Here is a 22,338-nt window from a genome sequence, read left to right as displayed (position 1 = left end):
ATCTTATGGTTGTGTCTTCAACTTGGCTCCAAAATGCCTTGGGGGCCACAACCCGACGCTGTTTAAAGCCTTTATTTACCCTGCACTGAGTCACCGAGGGTCACCACGGAAATGTGCGTGTCGTAAAATTGGGGAATCTGCCCAGACCCTGACGTCATGACACATAACAGGCGGCATGTGCACTCTATTACCTTTCTAACATCTAAAAATTGTGAATTTTGAAACACCTGGTCTGTGGTCCGTGAGCACATTGTGTGTGTGTGTGTGCATGCGTGTGAGTGTGAGTGCGTGGTTAAAATGGTTGAAAATAATCCTCATCTGCTTGCCCGGGATCCCATCACTTCTTCAGGAACTCCCCCGCCCTCTCTCACTCAGCCCTGAGCATCCAGCCCTCTGAGGATACAGAAAGGAGCAGGGAGGGCAGTGGGCGCCGGAAGTAACGGCTCTGCGGAGGGGATCCTAAGAATCAGGGCACCCCCCCAGGCCCCACACTCCCCAAGATCAGCACCCCCCAGTCCAGCACCCTCCCAGCCCTCACACTCCCCCCAGCCCACAGCCCCCACACTCCCCAGCCCCCATACTCCCCGAGCTCAGCACCCCCCAGTCCAGCACCCTCCCAGCCCCCACACTCCCCCAGCCCAGCACCCCCCACCCACCCAGCAGCAGATGAAGATACTCCACAGTGGGGCCCATGCAGGGGGTGCTCTCTCAGCTGCAGGCAGGACCCACTCCCTGCCTCCCCCACTAAGGGGGTCCATAGCACATCCGCGCAGCCGGACTGCCTGCTTGTCACGTGTCCCCAGGCCCGGATGCTCCGGAACAGAAGCAGCAGCAGGGGGCCCAGCATCCCACACCACATTTCCAAGAACGAGTTTAGCTCCCGTTTGTCTTAACCTTCACACATGTCCACTCGATGACTCCTTAGATCCAGATGCCTTCTTTGGGCTGCAGCCCTCACCATGTGGGTTTTTCAGGAAACCACTGGCACGGGGTTGGGTGAGAGGCGCCGGGGTACAGGCCGGGTGACAGGCACAGCCGGGGAGGAACCCACAGGCCATTATCACGTCCTTCTCCAAAAGGCCCTCCGAGTGACCACCTCTTCTCCATGTGACAGACGGCATGGCTTCCTAGAACTGTTGGCTCCATTCACATTTCCGTTCTCTCATTTCCAGGAGACAGGGCACCCTCCCTTGCTGGGGACCCAGGGATGAGACAGCAGACAGGACGCGCTGCCCTCTGGATGGAACCCGAGCCCTGCTGCTGTACAGAACAAGCTCCAGGATCACCACTCAGGGGGCTGGGTGACTTCAGGACCCCAAGCTGGAAATGTTATGGTGCGGCTTTCAGGGACCAACTGCAACTTGTCCCTACAAATGCAGAATTTTTTCTTGGGATGGAAAAATTAAGAGGATGAATTCCATGGCGTGGTGAAGGAGATCTGCTGGGAACCCAGCTGGGGGGATGGGCTTTCCTGACCGCCTCATCTGCCTCGCCCAGAGCAGAAAGGAGGGCTGCGAGGCTGGCCGTCGGCCCCAGTGGTCACTCCCGTTTCCCTTAGGACAGATTTTGCTGGAAACATCTCCTGAAAATATTTCCACCACTGTTTTGACAAGAGCAAGTATAGAACACAATTATGATAAGCAAAGTGACTTGATTTCTAACTCGCCAAAATACTAAACCAAATCCCCGTACTTTTTTTTAAGTTCACAGGAGGAAGTTTTGCAGCAGAAAGGGTTTCCAGGAAAAACTGGGCAAAGAATCATGAGGCAGTGGTATGGCTTGAATTGGGTCCCCTCAAAATGTTGACATCCTAAACCCCCGAGATTTAGAATACGATCTAATTTGGAAATAAGGTCATTGAAGATGGAATTGGTTGAGATGACATCGCTGAAGTAGGATGGGCTCTAAAACCCAATATGACCCGTGTCCTTATGAGAAGAGGGAAAGCTGGACACAGAGAGGGAGAAACACAGAGGGGAGAAGGTAGGTAACAACTGAGGCAGAAGCGGGTGCTGCATCCACAAACCAGCCACACCAAGGACAGCCAGCAAACACGACAGCGGGGAGAGGGAAGGGAGGATTCTGCCAGAGCGTGGCCCACCAACACCCTGTCGTTGACTTCCAGCCTTCAGAACTGTGAGAGAATCAATTTCTGTTTTAAAGGCCCCCAATGTGTGCTAATTTGTTACCATATCTCTAGGCAATTAATACCAGACAGTTATCTATCTAATGTCACAATATGTGGATTTTTCGACAAAACATATTTGATGTATGTTTTTTATTCTATCTATTCATTGTCCCTTGAAGGATGCAGAAGGTGGCAATGAGGTCTCTGGAATTGCTCATTCCTATCTGTTTATCATTCTTTATACATGTCCTTTTGTTCCCGCAGACTCAAATAACATCTGGATGCAGAGGTTATGAAACTTCTCAATGGACCTAGAGCTTTCCTTGGCATCTAGACCTCAATGAAACTTTACCCGTCAGACAAGGTCTTCTGACAGTTTGGGCTTTGGGTAAAGATTGTTGAGTGAATTCTTACTTGCACACCTTGCCTCTGCTTCAGAGCACATAACAGTAACAGACAAAATAGTAAATAGATAGGTCACAGCTGGGCTCAAAGGCTACATAGCCATTTCCATGAATCAGAAAAGAGCGAAAAGCTTAAAGCAGGGATTGAGATGTTGCTGTTCCTGGGGTGCTAAAGCAGAGGTGGGGCCAGGTGCTCAGCTTCTACAAAGGAATGGCTTTAAAAGAGCTCCACGCGAGATAGGGGGGCCAGGCAGGCTCTCTGCTTGCACAGGGCTCCCCACCTCAAGGATGGGAGTTGTAAAAATGGCTTGACCTATTTCTATCAGCCATGGCTTTTATAAAGTCTAGATGGGCAGGCAGAGAAATAATCAAGAATAAAATAAGCATGGCACTGCCTCCCTGATTCTGGATTGGCACTCCTCCCACACGTAGAGCAAGAGCCCCAAGACGTCATGATAAGATCTGACTCTAATCTAGGGTTCAGGGGGTCAAGGCAGAGGTAGCTACAAAACCAAGAACCTACTAGAGAGGGAGCGAGAGAGGGAAAACCAAAACCCAAGAAATAAAGAACAGAACCACTGCCACAAGAGACCTTCCATTCAAAGTGAATGCAGAAATCAAATCTGAAAAGATATGAAGAATGCTGACACTAAGAAAGCAACTAAATAAAATAACCAATAAAACCTCATTTCAATCTTGATGATACATGTGCTATAGAAGAATTCAATAAAGATTTTTTAATGGGTGTGTATCAAAGCAATAAGTGAACACCTAAAGTCTATGAAAAACCAACAGGAAAATGTGAAATAATTATAACCAGTTATGAGACAAGAACAGGTGGACATGGAAAATAACCACTCAGAAATCTTGGGAAGGAAACAGTAATTGAAATTTAATTAAAAAAAAACTCCACAAAATATGAGGATTTTTGTTTTGTCTTTTTTTAGTCTGGAATTGATTGAAGAGAATTACTGAACAGGAAAATAGAACTAATGGACTCTCCCAGAATAGAGTACGGAGAGAGAAAAGTCTAAAAGAGCAGCCTAGAGACAAGGAGAACAGGTGGAGAACCTCTCTCAGGAGTCCAAGATGCCAGAAGCAGAGAGTGGAGGGAATGGTAGAGAAACAACCCTTAAAGAGTTAATAGCTGAAAATTTTCATGCGTTAAAGTTAGATCTGAGTCCTCAGATTAAAAATATACCTCAGGAATTTAGCAGAATGAATAGAGATAAATCTATACTGAAGCACAACTTGTGAAACTGCTGTACAGAGGGATAGAGACAAATCTGTACACTCTAGAAAGATGAGAGATTACCGCACAAGGAATGTGACATTGGACTGACATAGAGCTTTCATTAGCAACTCTAGATGCCAGAAGGCAAGATTCTGAAAGAGATGCACTGTCAACCTCAAATTTAATATCCAGCGCTTTAGCTTCCTAGGCAGCTTAAAGCAATACCATGAAATGGGTTGGCTTGAACAATGGGAATCTACTCGCTCAATGACTAAAGCCAGGCAAATGTCCAAATCAAGGTATCATTAAGGTAATGCTTTTTTCCAGAAGACCAGTTGCTATCAATCCATGGCTCCTCTGCCACATGGCAAGGCACATGACAATCTCTGCTGGTCTCTCCCTTCTCTTCTGGGTGTCCAGACTTCACTTCCTGCTTCCATGGCTTCTCTTCTTCTCTAACCATTCTGTGTATTAAGGACTTGAATAAAAGGATTAAGACCCATGCTTAATTGAAGTAGTTGCATCAAAAGATCCTACTTACAATGGGTTTACCGCTGTAGGAATGGATTAGATTTAAGAACATGTTTTTATGGGAGTACATTCAGCTTCAAACCACCACACTCCACCCTCTAACCCCCCAAAGACATTCTTTCCACATATAACATATACTCATTCCATCGTAATATCTCAAAAGGCTTAAGTCATTCCAGGAACAATGCTTAGTTCAAAATCTCATCATCATCAGTTATGGGAGTGGAGATCATGAGTCACAATTCCCCTCTGTCTGTGGACCTGTGAAACTTAGAGAACAAATCACCTGTTTCCAATATAAAAAGGAGGGACAAGCAGAAGATAAACATCCCCTTTCCTTCAGGGAGAAATTGGAAGGAAAACAGGGGTCATGGGTCCTAAACAATTCTGAAAACCTGTGGGACATACTCCACTAGATTTCAAGGTCTGAGAGTCATCTATAGAATGATGATTTTGTCCTCCAGTCCTGATGGAATGGCAGCCCCAACCCTTCCAAGTACTTGCACAGTGGCTGTGCTCTCCCAAAACACTGGCACCACTCTCTTCAAGCATCAGGGTAGTGGCCAGCCTCTCCTGAAAGGCTGGGGCACAGGTTCCACCCTTGCTAAGCACTAGGGTGATGGCCAGACCTTCCTCAGTTCCCTGAGCACAGGCTTCTCTGAGAACACTGGAGCTGCAGCACTCTTCCTGAACAAGCACTGGAGCAAAGTTACCCTTCCCACAAACAGTGGTAGGTCTACTTTCTTGGCCCAAGAAGATATCCTCAGTCCAGACCTCAGCCTCCAAAGTTCTACTCTTGAAGCGATTTTTCCCTTCAATCTGTGCCTTTTTTGTCCTTTTTAGTTCAGGCTGGCAGTGGTTCCATTCATAAGGATCATACAGAAAACTTGTTGGTTCTGCATGTAGTACACAGGGATCCAAACTATCAGTTGGTAGAACTTCCCACAGAGCCTTCCTGAATGACTGCATTTCCAATCCTGACTTGTACTGAAATGGCTGACTGGATCCATATTCAGCTAAACTTTCACACAGAACACTATTCCGTGGAGACTCACTTTCCAGGAACTTAGAATTTTCCAAACTACCAATTTCTAGTCTCTTTGTGTCCAGTTGTTCAGTTCTCATCTTATCCCTTTCCTCTCACATTTCACCATGAACTGCAAGGGGAAATCAGGCTGTACTTTGTACACTTAGCTTGGAAATTTACTCAGCTAAATATCCAAGTTCATCACTGTCAAATTCTACCTTCCATCCAACATCAGAACTCAGTTTTGCCACTTTATAACAAATATTTCCTTTCCTCCGGTTTCTAATAACACAGTCATCATTTTCTTCTAAGACCTCATCAGAAGTAACTTTGGTGTCCATATTTCTATCAACAGTCTCTTCAAAGCAATCTAGGCCTTTTTTATTAAGTGTCTCACAGTTCTTCCAGTCTCTACCCAGTACCCAATTGCAAAGCTGTTTCCATATTTTTTATATTTGCAATAGCAGCACCCCACCCTCCCGGTACCAAAATCTGTTTTAGTTTCCTAGGCTGCTCAAGTACATGCCACGAAATGGGTTGGCTTAAACAATGGGAATTTATTCACTCACAGAGGAGGTGAGGAAAATATCCAAATCAGAGTATCATCAAGGCAGTGCATTTTCTCTCTCTGTGTGTATTCATTCCATTTGTAAAGGAGTGCAGTAATAGGATTAAGACTCACCTGAATGAGGTGTGTCACAACTTAACTGATGCAGCCTTGTCAAAAGGTCCTGCTTACAATGGGTCCACACCACAGGAATGGATTTGATTTAAGAACATGATTTTCTGCGATACATACATCTTCCAACCATCATATCAAGTTATCTTACAACTGATGAGGGAAAGAAAAACATTGCCATTTCATAAATTCAGAGGCTAAAATTTATGAATGGATGTACTTCAGTAAGAAGAAATGTAAATCCAGAGAGAAGACACAGAATGAAAAAAAAATGGCAAGTAAGAAGCTAATAAAAGGTGATTAAAAATGTTTTAAATATAGATTATGAAATAATAAAAATGATGTTTGTACATTCACAAAAAGAGTTAAAACTGGGTAACCATAGCAAAATGGGGTGGGGAGGTGGTGTTCAATGATCAGTTAAAGTATGAAAGAGAGTAGAAACATTGAATGACTTTAGATTTAGATTCAGATACCAAAAAATGGCTGGGCATTGGGTAAAATCAGTAGACAAATTTACATATATTAAGCAACTACTAAAAGAACAGGAATAATGTAGTAGCTTAGAGCACAAGTCTCTAAAATGGATTGATAAATTGATAAATCTCGAGTCAGACTAATAAGAAAAAAAGAGAAAAAGACAGAAATTACTAGTCTTAGAAATGAAAAAGGGGTCACCACTACTGATCCCATGGTCATTAAAAGTTTAATAAATGAATATTACAAATAACTCTATGCCCACAAATTTGACAAAATAGATGGAGTATATCAATTCCTTGACTGTCACAATTTACTCAAACTCACACACACACAAGAACTATATAGTCTGAATAGGCCTATATTGATTAAATACATTGAATGATTACTTAATAATCTTCCAAAAAAGAAAGCACCAGGCCCAGATGGTTTCACTGGTGAATTTTACCAAACATTTAAGTAATAAACAAGACTGATTTTCTATGACATCTTCAAGAAAATAGAAGCAGAGGGAACATCTTCTAACTCATTCTATAAGGCCAGCATTATCCTAAAATCAAAACCAGGTAATGACATTACAAGAAAGGAACGCTACAGGCAAATATCCCTCATGAGAACAAATACAAAAATCCTCAAAAACCTAAGCAAACTGAATCCAACAGTATATAAAAAGAATTATGCACCATAACCAACTGTAATTTATTCCAGATATGAAAGACTGGTTCAACATATGGAAATCAATATAATACAATGCATCAACAGTCTAAAGAAGAAAATAATATGATCACATAATAGATGCAGAAAAAGTATTTGTAAGAATCCAACCCTCATTTAAGATAAAGAACTTTCAGCCAAATAGGAATAGAGGAGAACTCTCACAACTTGATAAAGAACAGCTATAAACAGCCTATAGCTAACTTCATATAATGGTGAGAAATTTTTCCTGTGAAGATCAGGAGTAAGGCATGGATGTCCCCTCTCACTTCTCCTATTCAACATTGTACTGGAAGTCCTAGCTAATGCAATAAGACAAGAAAAGGAAATAAAATGCATACAGATTGAGAGGGAAGACATAAAGTTGTCTTTGTGTGCAGATGACAAAATCATCAATAAAAAATATCCCAAATAATTGACAACAAACAAACAAAAACTCTTGGAGCTAATAAGAGTTATAGTAAGGTTGTAGAATATAAGGTCAATATACAAAAATCCATTGCTTTCCTACATACTAGCAATGAAGATTGGGAATTTGACATTAAGAACACTACACCAACTTTGTTAGCAGCAAATGAAAATGAAATACTTAGGTATAAAACTAATAAAATATGTACAGGATGTACTTGAGGAAAACAGTATAACTCTGAAGAAAGAAATTGTGCTACCTCATAACTACTAATATGTACCTCCAGAAAAAATCATGTTTTAATCCTGATCCAATCTTGTGGGAGCAGCCATTTCTTTTAATCCTGATTCAACATGGTAGAGTGGAAACTTGATTAGATTATCTCCAAGGAGATGTGGTGTGCCTAACTGTGGGTGTGGCCTTTTGGCTGGTGGAAATATAACTCTACCCATTCAAGGTAGGTCTTGATTAGTTTACTGGAGTATTTTAAAAGAGGGAACATTTTGGAGAGAGTTCAGAGCTGACACAGATATAGACACTTGGAGAAAAGTTGCTTCAGAACTGACAGAGGCAGGGATGTTTGGAGATGCTTGGAGTGCCAAGAGAAAGCGATGTCTAGACATGGGCGGAGCAGAGCAGACATCGCCATGTGTCTTCTCATGAGATACTAAGCAAGCCAGGACCCAGAGTTGTATCCCAGAAGAGCTGAGTAAGGCTCACAGCCACTTAGAAAGGAAATCCCCTGAGAAATAGATGCTGAATGCAATAAAGCCTTGGAGTGAGGGACCAGCAGATGCCAGCCACATGCCTTCCCAACTGACAGAGGTGCTCTGGATGGCATCAGTTTTTCCTGAGTGAAGGTAACCTCTTGTTGGTGCCTTAATTTGGACATTTCCATGGCCTTAGAACTGTAAACTTGTAACATAATACATTGCCTTTTCAAGAGCCATTCCATTCTGGTATATTGCATTCCAATAGTTTTAACAAACCAATACAGAAATCAAAGAAAATCTAGATAAATGAAGAGATATTCCATGTTCTAAATTATAAGCAGACTCCATATTGTTAAGATGTCAGCTCTTCCCTACTTGATCTATACATTCAATACAATCACAATCAAAATCCCAGCAAGGTATTTTGTGAGTATCAACAAACTGATTCAAGGTTTACACTGGAAGTTTACATGGAAGAACAAAAGTGCAGGACCAATGCTCCTTGACCTTAAGACTAACTAGAAACTACAGTTATCAAGACAGTGTGTCACTGGCAAAAAAATTGACAAGCTGATCAATGGAATAGAATAGAGATCCCAGGAACAGACCCCCACAAATATAGTCAACTGATATTTGATGAAGAGCAACAGCAGTTCAATGGAGAAAGGATAGTCTTTTCAACAGACAGTTCGAGAACAATTGACGATCCATTCACAGGTGCGCACACACACACACACACACAAGTACACAAATGACTAGACCTTTCACCTGTCACAAAAAATAACCCAAAATGAGTAACAGACTTAAATGTAAAACACAACACACTACAACTTCTGGAAGATAACACAGGAGAAAATCTAGGTGACCTTGGGTTTGGCAATAACTTTTTAGATGCAACATTAAAAACACAATCCATGAAAGAAAAAAATGGACAAGTTGGGTGTGCTGGTTTGAAAGAGTGTATGTACCCCAAAAAAGCCATGTTTTAATCAAAATTCCATTTCATAAAGGTAGAATAATCCCTATTCAATACTGTATTTTTGAAACTGTAATCAGATCATCTCCCTGGAGATATGATTCAATCAAGAGTAGTTGTTAAGCTGGATTAGGTGACAACATGTCTCCATCCATGGGTCTTGAGAAGTTTCTGGAGTCCTATAAAAGAAGAAATATTTTGGAGAAAGAGATTCGGAAAGAGCAGAGAATGCTGTAGCACCACAAAGCAGAGAGTCCACGAGCCAGCGACCTTTGGAGATGAAGAAGGAAAACACTTCCCAGGGAGCTTCATGAAACAGGAAGCCAGGAGAGAAAGCTAGGAGATGATTCCGTGTTTGCCATGTGCCCTTCCAGATGAGAGGGAAACCCTGAACTTCATCGGCCTTCTTGAACCAAGGTATCTTTCCCTGGATGCCTTTGGACATTTCTATAGACTTGTTTTAATTGGGAGATTTTCTTGGCCTTAGAACTGTAAACTAGCAACCAATTAAATTCCCATTTTTAAAAGCCATTCCGTTTCTGGTATACTGCATTCTAGCAACTAGCAAACTAGAACATTGGGTTTCACTCAAATTTAAAACTTCTGCTCTGTTAAAGACTCTGCAAAGAGAATGAAAAGACAAGTCACAGACTGGAGAAAATATTTTCAAAACATATCTGATAAAGGACTTGTATCTAAAACGGACAAGTTGGGTGTGCTGGTTAATATATAACCAGCTATATAAAGAATTACATATTCTTTATAAATCTAACAATAAGAATAAGAAACAATAAGAAAGAATCAAAACCTAACAATAAGAAAGCAAAGAATTCAATTTTAAAAATGGGCAAAATATCTGAACATACCTCACAAAAGAAGATGCATAGGTGGCAAATAAGAATATGAAAAGATGTGCATCATGTATTATTGGAGAATTACAAATTAAAACGAGATACCATTACACACCTATTAGGATGGCTAAAATCCAAAACCCTGACAACACCAAATGCTGGCAAAGAGATGGAACAACTGGAACTCTCGCTCACTGCTAATGGAGATGTGAACTGGTACAGCTGCTTTGGGATACAGTTAGACGGTTTCTCACAAAAGGAAACACGGCCTTACCACACAAACCATGTATTTACCCAAAGGAGCTGAAAACTTACGTTCACAAAAAACCCTGCACACAAATGTTCATAGGAGCTTTATTCATAATTGTGAAAACTGAAAGAGGCCAAAATAGGTGGATGGATAAATACGCTGTGGTACATTTGTACAATGGGATATTTTTCAGTGATGAAAAGATTTGAACAGCCAGGCGACAAAAAGATGTGGAGGAGCCTTAAATGCATACATACTGCTAAATGGGAGAAGCCCGCCCTGGAAAGTTACCCCCTGCGTGATCCCAACGACGTGACATTCTGGAAAAGGTAACACAACGAAGACGTTGGAAAGACGAGTATTTTCCAGGGGTGCAGAGGAGGAGAGGATGGGCGGAAAGGTGAAGCCCAGGGCATTTTTGGGCAGAGAAACTATCCTGTGTGCTATTATAATGATGGCTGTAAGGTATCAAGCATTTGTCAAAACCCAGGTACACACAAAACTGTACACACAGAGTCACCTCCTGTAAACTAAGGACTTTGGTTGACGTCAAGTCTCAGTATGATTCACGCGCTGTAACAGACGTGCCACAGGCGCAGACGTTGGTGAGGGGCTCAGCGTCGGGGGGGAGGCAATGTGTGCTCTGCGCTTTCTGCACAATTTTTCTGTAAGCCTAAAACTGCTCTAAGAAAACAGTCTATTAAAAAGAATACATGATGGGGAGGGGGGAGTTATTCTGCCCCACCAGGGTAAGGATGAGGTTTTAACAAAAACTGAGAAAGTACTGCTTGTTAAGAGGAATTCAGATACTGAAGAGAGCATTGAAAATGGATACTCGGAAACGTTTCCATCATTATGTGATTTTTGTTGCAAAAAAAGAGATATTTTTCTTCTCTAACAACTTACAGCACACTTAAAACGTCCAAAATTGAATTCTTTATCATTTTTGAAAACTACCAAATGAAGAGTTTCAGCAGACTTTCAACACATTTGTTAAAAATATAAAAATGCAATAAATATTGATTAGTTTTCAAGAATAAGCAATGAAAAGAAGGAAGATAACAATTTTGTAGCTGAATTTTAACCATGAGCTTTGCATGAAGAGTCGAAAGGATTGAAAAACTAAAATTATGATTTAGCAAGCTCAGCAAATGATGCGATTTCAATGCTCATCAAGATAAACCAAACCTTGGACTTGCTGTTTCTTGAAACGTTAGCCAAGATTTTAAAAAATAATGATGCATAGTCAGTCACTGCCCTCATTTAAAAATTAATAACTTAATATAGAGGAATTTTGTCACATTAATACAAAAAAACCATAAAGTTATTCTTGAAATAATGCTTTTTTCTGTTGATCTTGGCCTTTAAAATGTTTTATTTTTATACTACATAAATATGTGATGTGTTATTATATTAGTCTCTGTAAACAGTTTCTAAATAAATATGTCTATACCGAGAGAAATGCTGAAGGATGCACAAAAATAAGGGCGTAAATGGCTCAGATTATTGCAGACTACCCAAAGCCAGGCAGCACGGCACAAACTCCTTCCATCCCCATTCTCTCTGGCCACCCGATGCCTTATTTGTTGTAGGGCCCTCTCTTGTTTCCATAGATCATTTCTGTAGCTGTCTCTGAGTTGGTCGCTGAAGCCTCAGGCAGTTTATTCTTACTGAAATGCCAGGTCACTTTTCTCCTCCATTCAAGGAATAACATCAGTCTCCCCTTCCTTACGGAAATGTCCTGAACAAACAAGAAGCACACAGAACTTCAGTGCTCTGCTTTCACTCATCACTGCACAAGATATTATTGTGATTTGATTGTTCACGCTAACACTTTATTTTACATATTTTCAAAATTCATTAGAAAAAAGTCCTTTGTGGTTATTATCATTATATCTTGTCTAGATTATGCTGACAAAAGGGTAACATATCTTATGAGTCTCCCTGGCAACGTGGGACATGACTGCCAGGGGATGAGCCTGGCCCTGGCACTGTGGGATTGACAAGGCCATCTTAAGGAAAAGGGGGAAAAGAAGTGTAACAAAACAAGGTATCAGTGGCTAAGAGATTTCAAATAGAGTTGAAATGCTAGTCTGGAAGCTGCTCTTACACAAGCTTCGGCCAGATACTGGTAATTGCCACAGTTTGCCAACCCCCAACCAACATTATTCCTGTTAGCCCTAAAAAACACCCAGGGCTCTCTCTGAGATCCTACAAAAGTCGCATGCACTAATCTACTTTTCAGAAAGCTAAAACCTCCTAAGGATTCCTAGACCAGATAAGCCCCGAAACCCTGCAGTGCCATTCTCTCCGAGAACATCATCCAGCTCCATCCCCCATCCCATATTGTCAAAACCCCTTTTCAACGTGACAAAAAGTTAGAATGGGCAGAACCCAAATGTCCTCAAAGATTGGGAGAGAGATCAAAGGAGAAGGAGAGGTTATAACAGAGAAGTTAAGATTTAGCAAATCAGTATGACTGCTGAATCATTAGACTGATGCTTTCTTTTAGTCTCCAGTGTCTTGGAACTCAAAAGGAAAAACCTGAAATTGTGGAACTGTAACCCATACCAAGCTTTGAAATCTGTTCCATAATAATAACTTCTCGTTAAAATGTACTTTGCAATGTATTGCTTTTTTGTATATATGTTATATATCACACACACACACACAAAGAGGATAGTTGTCTTTATTGTAGAGCAAGGGAAGACGGCGGCACTGGGTTACAGTCCTGATTTTAACCCCCCAGCTGGATGCTCTTCCTCAAGTGTTTCGATGCCAAAAGGCGAGGGTTGCCACGCCCAGTGTGGGTGGCCATTCTCGCCTCTGTCTCGGCATCGGGCCGTCCCTTCCCACTTCCTCTCCTCCGTGTGTCTCCAAACCTGGCCCCTCATCCATTCCCTCCCCAACCACCCCCTCGGTTCTCACCAGATCTCCAGCTGCCTTGGTTTCCCAGCCCTCCACCTCTCACTGACCCGCGGAGGCTTCCCAAACTCATTTCACCAGCAGCGCCCCTCCCCCCAAGTCCCCCAGCTCCCACAGAACTCGCGCCCATCTCACCACCCTTTAAACTGATAAACGGGCGTTCGGCAGGTTTGTCCTGAATGTGTCCCGGCTAACGGCCAGGCCGCTGCTACCACCACAGAATAAAGGTGGCCCTGCCAGAAAGCCCCTGCCAGCCACAGCAGCGAGGGCCACCCCGGGGTTCTCCTCCCAGTGCCAACTTCAAGGAAGGAGGATGCAGGGAAGAAAGTTCCATCTGGGGGCCAGGGGTGCACCCGGACAGCTACTACCGGACACAGACCCCGGGGTGCATGTGCTGGTGGCTGGAAACCTAAAACTAAAACCCATAGCCCAGCTCAGCAAGGAGCAAATGAACCTGGTAGAGCCATGGAGAGAGGGGCCGCGGCGAGCCAGCGCATCGGGTTCTCCCAGTAAGACGATAAACCTCGGGGTGCCCTAAGAGGCACATTCTGACACCCAGTGGGACTTCCTGGGGCTCAGGAGACCCCCTCAGCCCCGGGGCTGCACCCTGACACAAGAACAGCATCCCCTCTGCACAAGGGTCTCAGCGCTGGCCAGGCCCCAAGACCACTTCAAGGCAGCTGCAGCCGCCACAGTGAAAACCAGTCCCAATGCAGAGACCATAGCCCGTCCCGCCCCGAGGCCCCAAGGACACCTTTCCCCAGGGGATGCTCGCACTGGTGGCTTCCCCATTCTCCTCTGGACCTTGGGCCCATGGCTGTCCCTGGGGCTGAGTCTATGAGGGCCACTTTTTCGCACAGTGACCATTTCCCAGCACCACGCCCCCCTTCTTTGCTGACCGTCATCTCCTTTAACCCCATCCCCAGGGTTGAGTCTGGTGCTGTCATAGTCCACTCACAGAAGAAGGCAGCGAGGGTGGGCATGGGGGGCATGGAGGCTGGCCTGGGCACTGCTGCATCTCCATGTGCCATGTCTACCCTCCACAGAGGTCACTGCAAATGGCAGGACTGGTAAACAAAAGTAAAAACCTGGTCCACATGATGTGGCCTGGGAACACAGTTCTCTCCAGAAGCCTGTGGTTTGCTGCAAGGGGGACAGGTATTCCCCCCCAGGGAGCAAGCTCCCCTTCACGAGAGGGGTCGGAGCATGCTGGTGTGATGGTGGCAGCCCGCCCAACCTCAGGGATGGCAGCTTTAGGGAAAGGCGGTCAGAGCTGCCAGCTGGCCGTCAGATCAGACCCGGCCCATGGCATAACCATCTCAGCCCGGCTGGACCTTGAGCGCTCTGGTCAAGGTATGTAAGTGCTCTTGGTTTGCCGGAGTCTTCACCACTCCCCAGTGCCTGTCACCTACATTCACACGCTCACTTGATCCTCCCGGCTCCTGAAAACAGCGGTGTCCACGATGACCTCTCCATCCTTTCCAGACTCCCGGTCCCACAGGGCAGGGGTGGTGGAACGTGGAGAGGTCTAGGCTGAAAGACCACTCTGCAGCCAGAGACCTCCAGCCAGGCATCCTGGGGTCAGAGGACATCCATTCAGGAGGCTAAACCCGTCTTAGTAATGAGATGTTTGCTGCTTGCCTACTGTCTTATCACACGTGCCCTGATTCCCTCCATGGCACCATGCAGCCTTCCCCACAGCTCCGGGGACACTGCCACGGCTTGCTGACGCCCAGAGCAGGGCCACACACCGAAGATGCACAGGTGGGGAGCACGCGGCCCAGGCAAGGGCACCTCACCCTCAGCCAACAGGAAAACCCCACAGCGCCCGAGGGCAGCTGGGTTCCTGTCTTGTCTCCTCCTTTCACTCCCTCACCGATCCCTGCCTGATTCCCTTACACAGCCTGTAAACGCGTCATTTCCTCTCACAACTACTAGTAAAAAGTTGGTAGGTTTTAAGGCTCGGCCTTCAGATTAAGTGGGGAGTTATCACCATTCTTCTATGTCCTTTTCCAGGCACTTCTTGAAGAAAGAAACAGAGGCTTCCTGAACCTTCCGTAGGGGCCCATGACGCATCTAGCCAAGGCCCAGATGCCCGGGGACCCCCCCCTCCAGCTTCCCCCCTTGCAGCGATTGTTGTGAAGGCGGCAGGGACGGGGTCGCGGCTGGGTAACGGGAAACACTCCTCTCCCGGTCACCGCTGCGCCCCCGCGCTCGGCCCGGGCCGCCTGGAGCCCCTGCGCCCGCCGCCCGACCGTCTGTGGGATCTCGGACCCTCCCGGGCAGACTCGTGCTTCCTGCGGGACGGAAGGAGAGAAGCTCCTGGCGAGCCAAGGTGGGGCCTGGGGCCCACCCAGGTGCCAGTATCCCAGCAGAGGGGGGCCGAGCGGGGCTGCGGGGTGGGGGCGCGAGAAGCGTGCGCGGCCTCCCCACCTGCGCTCACCCCGTGCTGCCCCCTGCGGCGGCTCCCGCGGCCTCTCCCGGGCATCGGGTTCTGCTGTCGCTGGAACAAATCACCGCGGACTTACTCAAAACCACGGCCCTGGCTCCCCTACAGTCCTGGGGGCCAGGCGGCTGCGGCGGGCCCTAGGGGCTGAAACCAAGACGCCGGCGGGGCAGGCTCGTGTGTAGGCCGCGGTGGGGCCGCTGCCCGGGTCTGCTCCGGCCCCCAGAGGCCCCCCACCCTCGGCTGGTGGCCCTGTCACCCCACCTCGGGGGCCCTCGAGGCATGGTCCCCCCGCCCTGGGGAAGCCAGGATACCCCCACCTCCACGTCCCGAGCGCCCCCTCATCTGCAAAGCTCCCTTTTCCGTGCAAGGAGACGTGCTCACAGGATTGGGGCGAGGCTGCTGCCGTCTCTGGGGGAGGAGCACCCAGCCAAGCACATCGCCCCGGGCCTGACCAACCAGTCATCCAGTTCTCTCCAGAAACGTCCGTGGGGACGCGCCAGGGCCCTCATGTCCCCCACCTGCTCCCTGGGGCCCCCGAGGTCCGGTGGGTGGGGTGGGTGCTGGGGGGTGGGAGGGTGGAGGGGGTGGGGTGGGCCAAGCAGGTGAGAGAGGCTTGGCGGGGAGGAGGGGGGGGGAGGGGGAGGGCAGCCCCTCCCAGTCCCGGCTGGTGGCTCCCCGGCCCATGCCGAGGCTCTCCGCGGCACTGCAAAGGAGCAAGGGCACAGCTGGAGCCAGGGGGCCACAGGGCGGGGGCCTCGCTCCCCCGACCCCTTACCGCTGGCCCCCAGGAGGGAAACAGCAGAGGCGAGGCCAGGCGCAGGACACACTCAGCTCAGAGAGCAGTGCCTGCCTGTCCCGGGTGGAAGGGGATGTGTGGGGTCGGGTCTCGCGTGTTTCTCAGAAGGACAGTGGATGGAGAATGGCAGTTACCTTGGGTGAAATAAACCCCATTTGACCATCTAATGAAAAGATGAGACGGCCTCGCGGCTGTCCTGGAGGTCGGCACACCTGGCCGGACACTGGGTGGAGGGTGGAGGAGGACAGGACATGGGGGTGGGGCGGGCCAGGGTGCGCGGTGAGTCTGCGAGTTTTGCCACGAGTGCCAGAGCCCTGGAAACAGCCCAAGAGGGAGGCGCTGTCCTCCCTACCGAGAGATGTGCGCTGCTGTCACCTCTTCCTCGCACCTCTGAGGACAGCTGATTAAGAAACAGAAAGCGGCGGGAGCGGATGACAATGCGGAGCAATAGGAGCCCTTGTATACTACCAGTGAGAAAACAGATCGGTGGTTCCTCAGAAGTCTGGACATACCGTCGCCATATGACCTTGCAGTCATTCCTCCAGGTGTTCCCCAGAGCTGGAGACCGGTACTGGAGCAGCACTGCTCAGTGGCATTACCCCCAGGAGCCAAAGGGCAGAGGCAGCCACGTGTCTGTGCACAGAGGCTGTGGTGTGTCCACTCCATGCACACAGGGGTGTGGTGTATCCACACCACAGCACATCACCCAGTTGTAAAAAGGACGTGAGACAATAAGGGTGATCCCTGGAAATACACTACATGAAAGAAACGAGATGCAAAAGGACTAAAATTGCAGGTTTCCAAGTACACGAAATACCTGGAATCAGTAAATTCATAGAGACCAAAGGTAGATTAGAGGGTAGCAGGGGCTGGGGGGCAGGGACTGGGCAGCTATCGCCCAGTGGGTGCAATCTGTTGAGGGTAAGGAAAGCGTGGGTAATGGACAGTGCTGAATGTAATTAACTCACTTAAAATGAGTGAATGGGAAATGTTGACTGCAATAAAATTTTTAAAAAAAGGAGGAAAAGGAAAAAAAAATCCACGCGCTGCAAGCCCCCGTTATCATGGATTCAGAGGCCTCCGAGCTGGTGCTCTGCTGAGCGCTGGGTGTGGGCGCGCACGCCGCGTCTTCCCCCAGCAGCCCTCAGGCTGGTACCTGGAAGCTCTGTCACCGGAGCGGCCAGCAAGTGGTGGCCCTTCCGAGAAACGATGGCCCGCTTGGCAGACAGAGGAGACTGGAAGGTGCAGTGCCAGCCCATGAGGACAGAGAGGGCAGCGAAACGTGTGGGGCTGCCCAGCTGGCTTGCACGCAGGTCAGCGACCACTGGTATAATGCTACCAAATGTCTGCGCTTCGCCCCAGGTCGTTCCAATTGACTCCGTTAGTGGACGTGGAAATAACTTTACAGAATCTCTGCAGACTGAGTAATTCTCAATAACCCCTTATTCTTTAAAGTACTACTTCAGGAGCCCGCATTAGACATTACTCATATCAGAGCTAGCTAAAGCCTGGAGGAGAATTTAAACAGAGCCTGATCGGAGCGTGAGCTACCTATAACCTACCCACACAGGAGACAGGAAAGGAGCAGGAAAAAAAAAGCTGCAGAATTAATGTTAAAATAGTAACAGCAGCATGTAATGATTCACCAGCATATTTATCTGTAGAAGGCTAAATTAGGTAGAACATTCTGGCGACATTCTTTTTCTTTATTCTAGTAGCATTATCTCTCACTCCCCCCCCCCCCCAAAAAAAAGCCCTAACCAAACAAAATTTAATCCTGTTTAATTAATGCTACACTGAGACTAGGAATAATGTAGGGCTCTGTTTCCCCAACATTTGGATAAAATTTTAAATTCGTAATTTAAAACAGGGGTATGGAAATAAAATACAGGGCATGGGACACTTTTCAGCTAGCATTCGTTTATCAAGGTGACTTTCATTTTGGGACCATCTTAAAGCTTGCTTGGAAGTGAATTAAAAATATATTCACTCATCAGTCATTTGAGTCTAGAAACATTTAAATAATTAAGCTCCCAACCCAGCCAGCACCGCAGAAGGCACAGGACTCTGGGATGCCCCAGGCTGCCTGCTCTGCCTCACAGCCCTGGAAAACTCCCCCAAGCCACGGGATGCTGCATGCAGCCCTTCAGTTTACTTTTATGCTGAAACCAAAATGCTAGTATTGTCTTTAAAGATAGACTCTCGGATGGCATCGCCCACATTTCTTACTTGACCTAATTTGCCCTTTGTGGGCACATTTACCTCAGTCCATAAATATTTTAGGGAGTATCAGCTAATTGGACTTAATTAGTAAGCAACATCATTCGTTGTCCGTCTCTGCTGTGCGTCCAATGTGTCACGATTTATGAAGGCTTCTAGATTTGTTCTTACTGTGGGAATCTACAATTGGCTTGCTTCTAAAACCTGGTTTGAAAAAGCTATCAGAAAAATACTGATTTTAGAGAACTGAAAATTATACATAAAATCATTCTTCAGAACATGAAATGAAGTCTCTTACATGATGGTGCGTCTGCAAAGAATGCTCAGCTAAGACCAACAAGTGGGGATGAATTCCCTAGGATACTAAGACAATCCATCTAGGATGGGTTCATCTAAGATGGATTCCCTACATGCTGAGACCACCTGTGTGGGATGGATTCTGTGGGATACTAGGACCAGCTGGTTGCGATGGAGCCCTAGATGCTGAGACCAGCTGGCTGGGATGGATTCCCTAGATGCTGAGACCACCTGGTTGGAATGGAGCCCTAGATGCTGAGACCACCTGGCTTGGATGGAGCCCTAGATGCTGAGACCAGCTGGCTGGGGTGGAGCCACTAGGAGGTTCAACATCACAGCAGGCAGCAGCCAGTGAGTCTGACCTGGTTCATGAGCAGAACTCCAGGGCCGTGGAGCTCATGGCAACTTGCACACAGCAGGAGCAAGCCGTTGTGCCCAGGAGCAACTAGTGCCAGGCCAGCTCCCCAAGGATCCGTTCCAAGGACACAAGGTGCAGCCACACGGCAGCAACTAAGGCCAGCACAGGGGCTGATGCGGCAGCTCCCTCACCATCAGCAATCAGAGCTTTCCCTGCTCCCTTCCCCAAGTCTGGCGATGACACCCATCTTCATTTAGTGAAGAATCCACGATTGGCATTGGACACCAGCTCCTAGGGCTTGTTTCCAAGTCACATACCAGAATGATGGTGTGGCTTTTGAACACAAGGGTTCACCTTTAATGACCTTGCAGGGTGCACAGCTGCCAGAGACACACGCTGATTTTTCAAAGTCATTCAGTCAACACTCTCTGAGGCCGGCCCTGACCAGGGTGACGGGGAGGCCACGTGAGCAAGGGCTGCTCAGAGCCGCGCAGGGGCAGCAGCCAAGGTAGACCTGGGAAGCCTTGGGGAATGCGCGGGTGTGGTACCCCGTTAACCCCCACGACAGGAGAGAGAGGAAGGAGTTTATGTTAGGGAGGTCGTCACATCCCCTCGCCTGGAGCCGTGGGCTATTATACTATGTCTCCTTTAGTCCCCTCTAGGGGACGAGGGTGGGAGTCTCTGCGTCCATCCAGCACTTCCCGAAGTCTCCCTGTGGGAAGTCAGCGTTTGTGAGAATGAATGCTTTGGCGAAGATTTAATCAGATAAAGCAGAAATGTTTTTATGAATGTTTAAGTGCTATAAAGTTACAGCTGATTAATAACTGTAAATGTAAACAATTATAAAGAAATTTTTTAGGACTTCTAAACTAAAATTTTGTTTTACTGAAATTGTTTCACCAAAATTTCTACTTACTTTGTTTTTACAAGTAGATACCCATTAAAAGTATAGAAAGAATATGTACAATGAATCCCTCATAGTGCTCCCTGAGCTCCAGGAGGACAGGCCACCGTGCTCCCTGAGGTCCAGGAGGACAGGAGACTGTGCTCCCTGTGTTCCAGGACAAGCCACCATGTTCCCTGAGCTCCAGGAGGACAGGCCACCATGCTCCCTGTGTTCCAGGAGGACAGGCCACCGTGCTCCCTGAGCTCCAAGAGGACGGACCACCGTGCTCCCTGAGCTCCAGAGGACGGGCCACCGTGCTCCCTGAGCTCTAGGAGGATCAGGCCATGGCATTCCCTGAGCTCTAGGAGATCAGGCCATGGCATTCCTTGAGCCTCAGGAGGACAGGCCACAGCACTCCCTGAGCTCTAGGACAGGCCACTGTGCTCGGGGATGTTTCCATCCATGACTCGGGACATTTCCACCTGCTCCCTCTGTTGGCAGCTACTAGGCTCTTTATACGCTACTGCCCAGTTCCTTCCTGAAAGGCACCCACTGGTGTGGGGATGTTTTAATGAAGAGATGAACAAATACAGAGAAAACGCCAAAGGAAATCCTTTTCATGAGACTTTTGGAGTTCAGTGAATGTAAGAACCCCCACATAAATCAAGTTCACTTTCAAATAAGAATCTGTTCTTTGATCCTCACGTACAAGTATACAAATCAATTTTAATTTCTGCTACCGTGAGTCTTCCTTGCTGAGCACAGGGTCCTGGCAACTGCAGTAAGTCTCTAAGCTGTCTTGTTGCAATTCTGCAGCCCCATCCTGGCCAGCGGGGTAGCTGGGGTGCAGACACACTTAGGATGATGTGCGGGTGCACCCTCCTGCCCCTTCTGCTCCTGAGCAGGGCGTGCGCAGTCATGGGTCTTGTGTAAAATAAAGCTTGTTTCCCAGTTTTCAGAGAACTGCTATTCTATTAAGGTGATGTCCCTACATCGTGGACAGTGGTTTACAACGTACAAGCACCAGCCCACTGTGGGTTTGTGAGTTTAAAATTGTTTCCCCTGTAGTTATGAACTATGTTTGCCGAGCATCCCCCACTTTGGATTTGGTGCCTAGAATGCATTAATAACCCAAAATAAAACCAGTGGCATGAGCTGTGCATCCTTAGGGGAGACTGCTGACCTCTCTGGACTTCAGCTTCCTCAGCATAAAAGGGAGGGATGAGCTAGTTTAGCACTAAACTGCTCTTAGGTTTGCCGTGGGTGGAGCTGTGCTTGAGTCCTCACCTGGGGCCCCTGTGCCTTTGCCCTTGGGTGGATACAGGGTCCCTGCAGACGGGATTTGAGACAAGGCAGGTACTGACCCAACGTGTCAGGGCCCTGCAAGAAGGGGACGCAGGGGGAGCTGGCCACGTGGAGATTGAGGCAGAAGCTGTGACAGGAGACCACCAGCCAAGGACCCCCAGGCCAGGAGGACCCTGGGAGAGAAGCTGGGAGAGGCGGAAGGACCTCCCGCAGGTTTCGGAGTGAGCGCGGCCCTGCCTGCACCCCGACTTCACCCTCGTGGCCTCCCCAACTGTGAGAGAAGACATTTCGGGTGCTGTAAGCCTCGGGTTTGCGGCGCGTTGTTCCGGAAACCTTGGGAAACGGAGACGAGGTTCAAAACCGCGGGTTCCCGCCCAAGGCCGCGCGATGAGACCTCTGCCCTCTTCCACGTTCAGGAAAGACTCGGTGAGGCTTGTCACGGCGGGGGCAGGCCGGGCTCCCTTCCCCCCGCGATGCCCCCCGCAACCCCCCTCCCCCCACAGTCTCCCCCGCGTCCCCCCTCCCCCCACCGTCTCCCCCGCGGCCCCCCTCCCCCCTCCAGCAGTACCGCGCAGACAGGCGGCTTCATGGCTACGCTCCAGAAAGAGGAATTTCGGCCAAGCCGAGGAGCATTTCTAAAGCTTTGGGACTGAGAAATCCTTCACCTAAGGACTCAGTTTAGGTCCTCGACTGCATTTGCGACGAGGTC

The sequence above is a fragment of the Tamandua tetradactyla genome, chromosome 25 (genome assembly GCF_023851605.1).
Source record: "Tamandua tetradactyla isolate mTamTet1 chromosome 25, mTamTet1.pri, whole genome shotgun sequence".
Taxonomy (NCBI): domain Eukaryota; kingdom Metazoa; phylum Chordata; class Mammalia; order Pilosa; family Myrmecophagidae; genus Tamandua; species Tamandua tetradactyla.
This window is presented reverse-complemented; position numbering follows the sequence as displayed.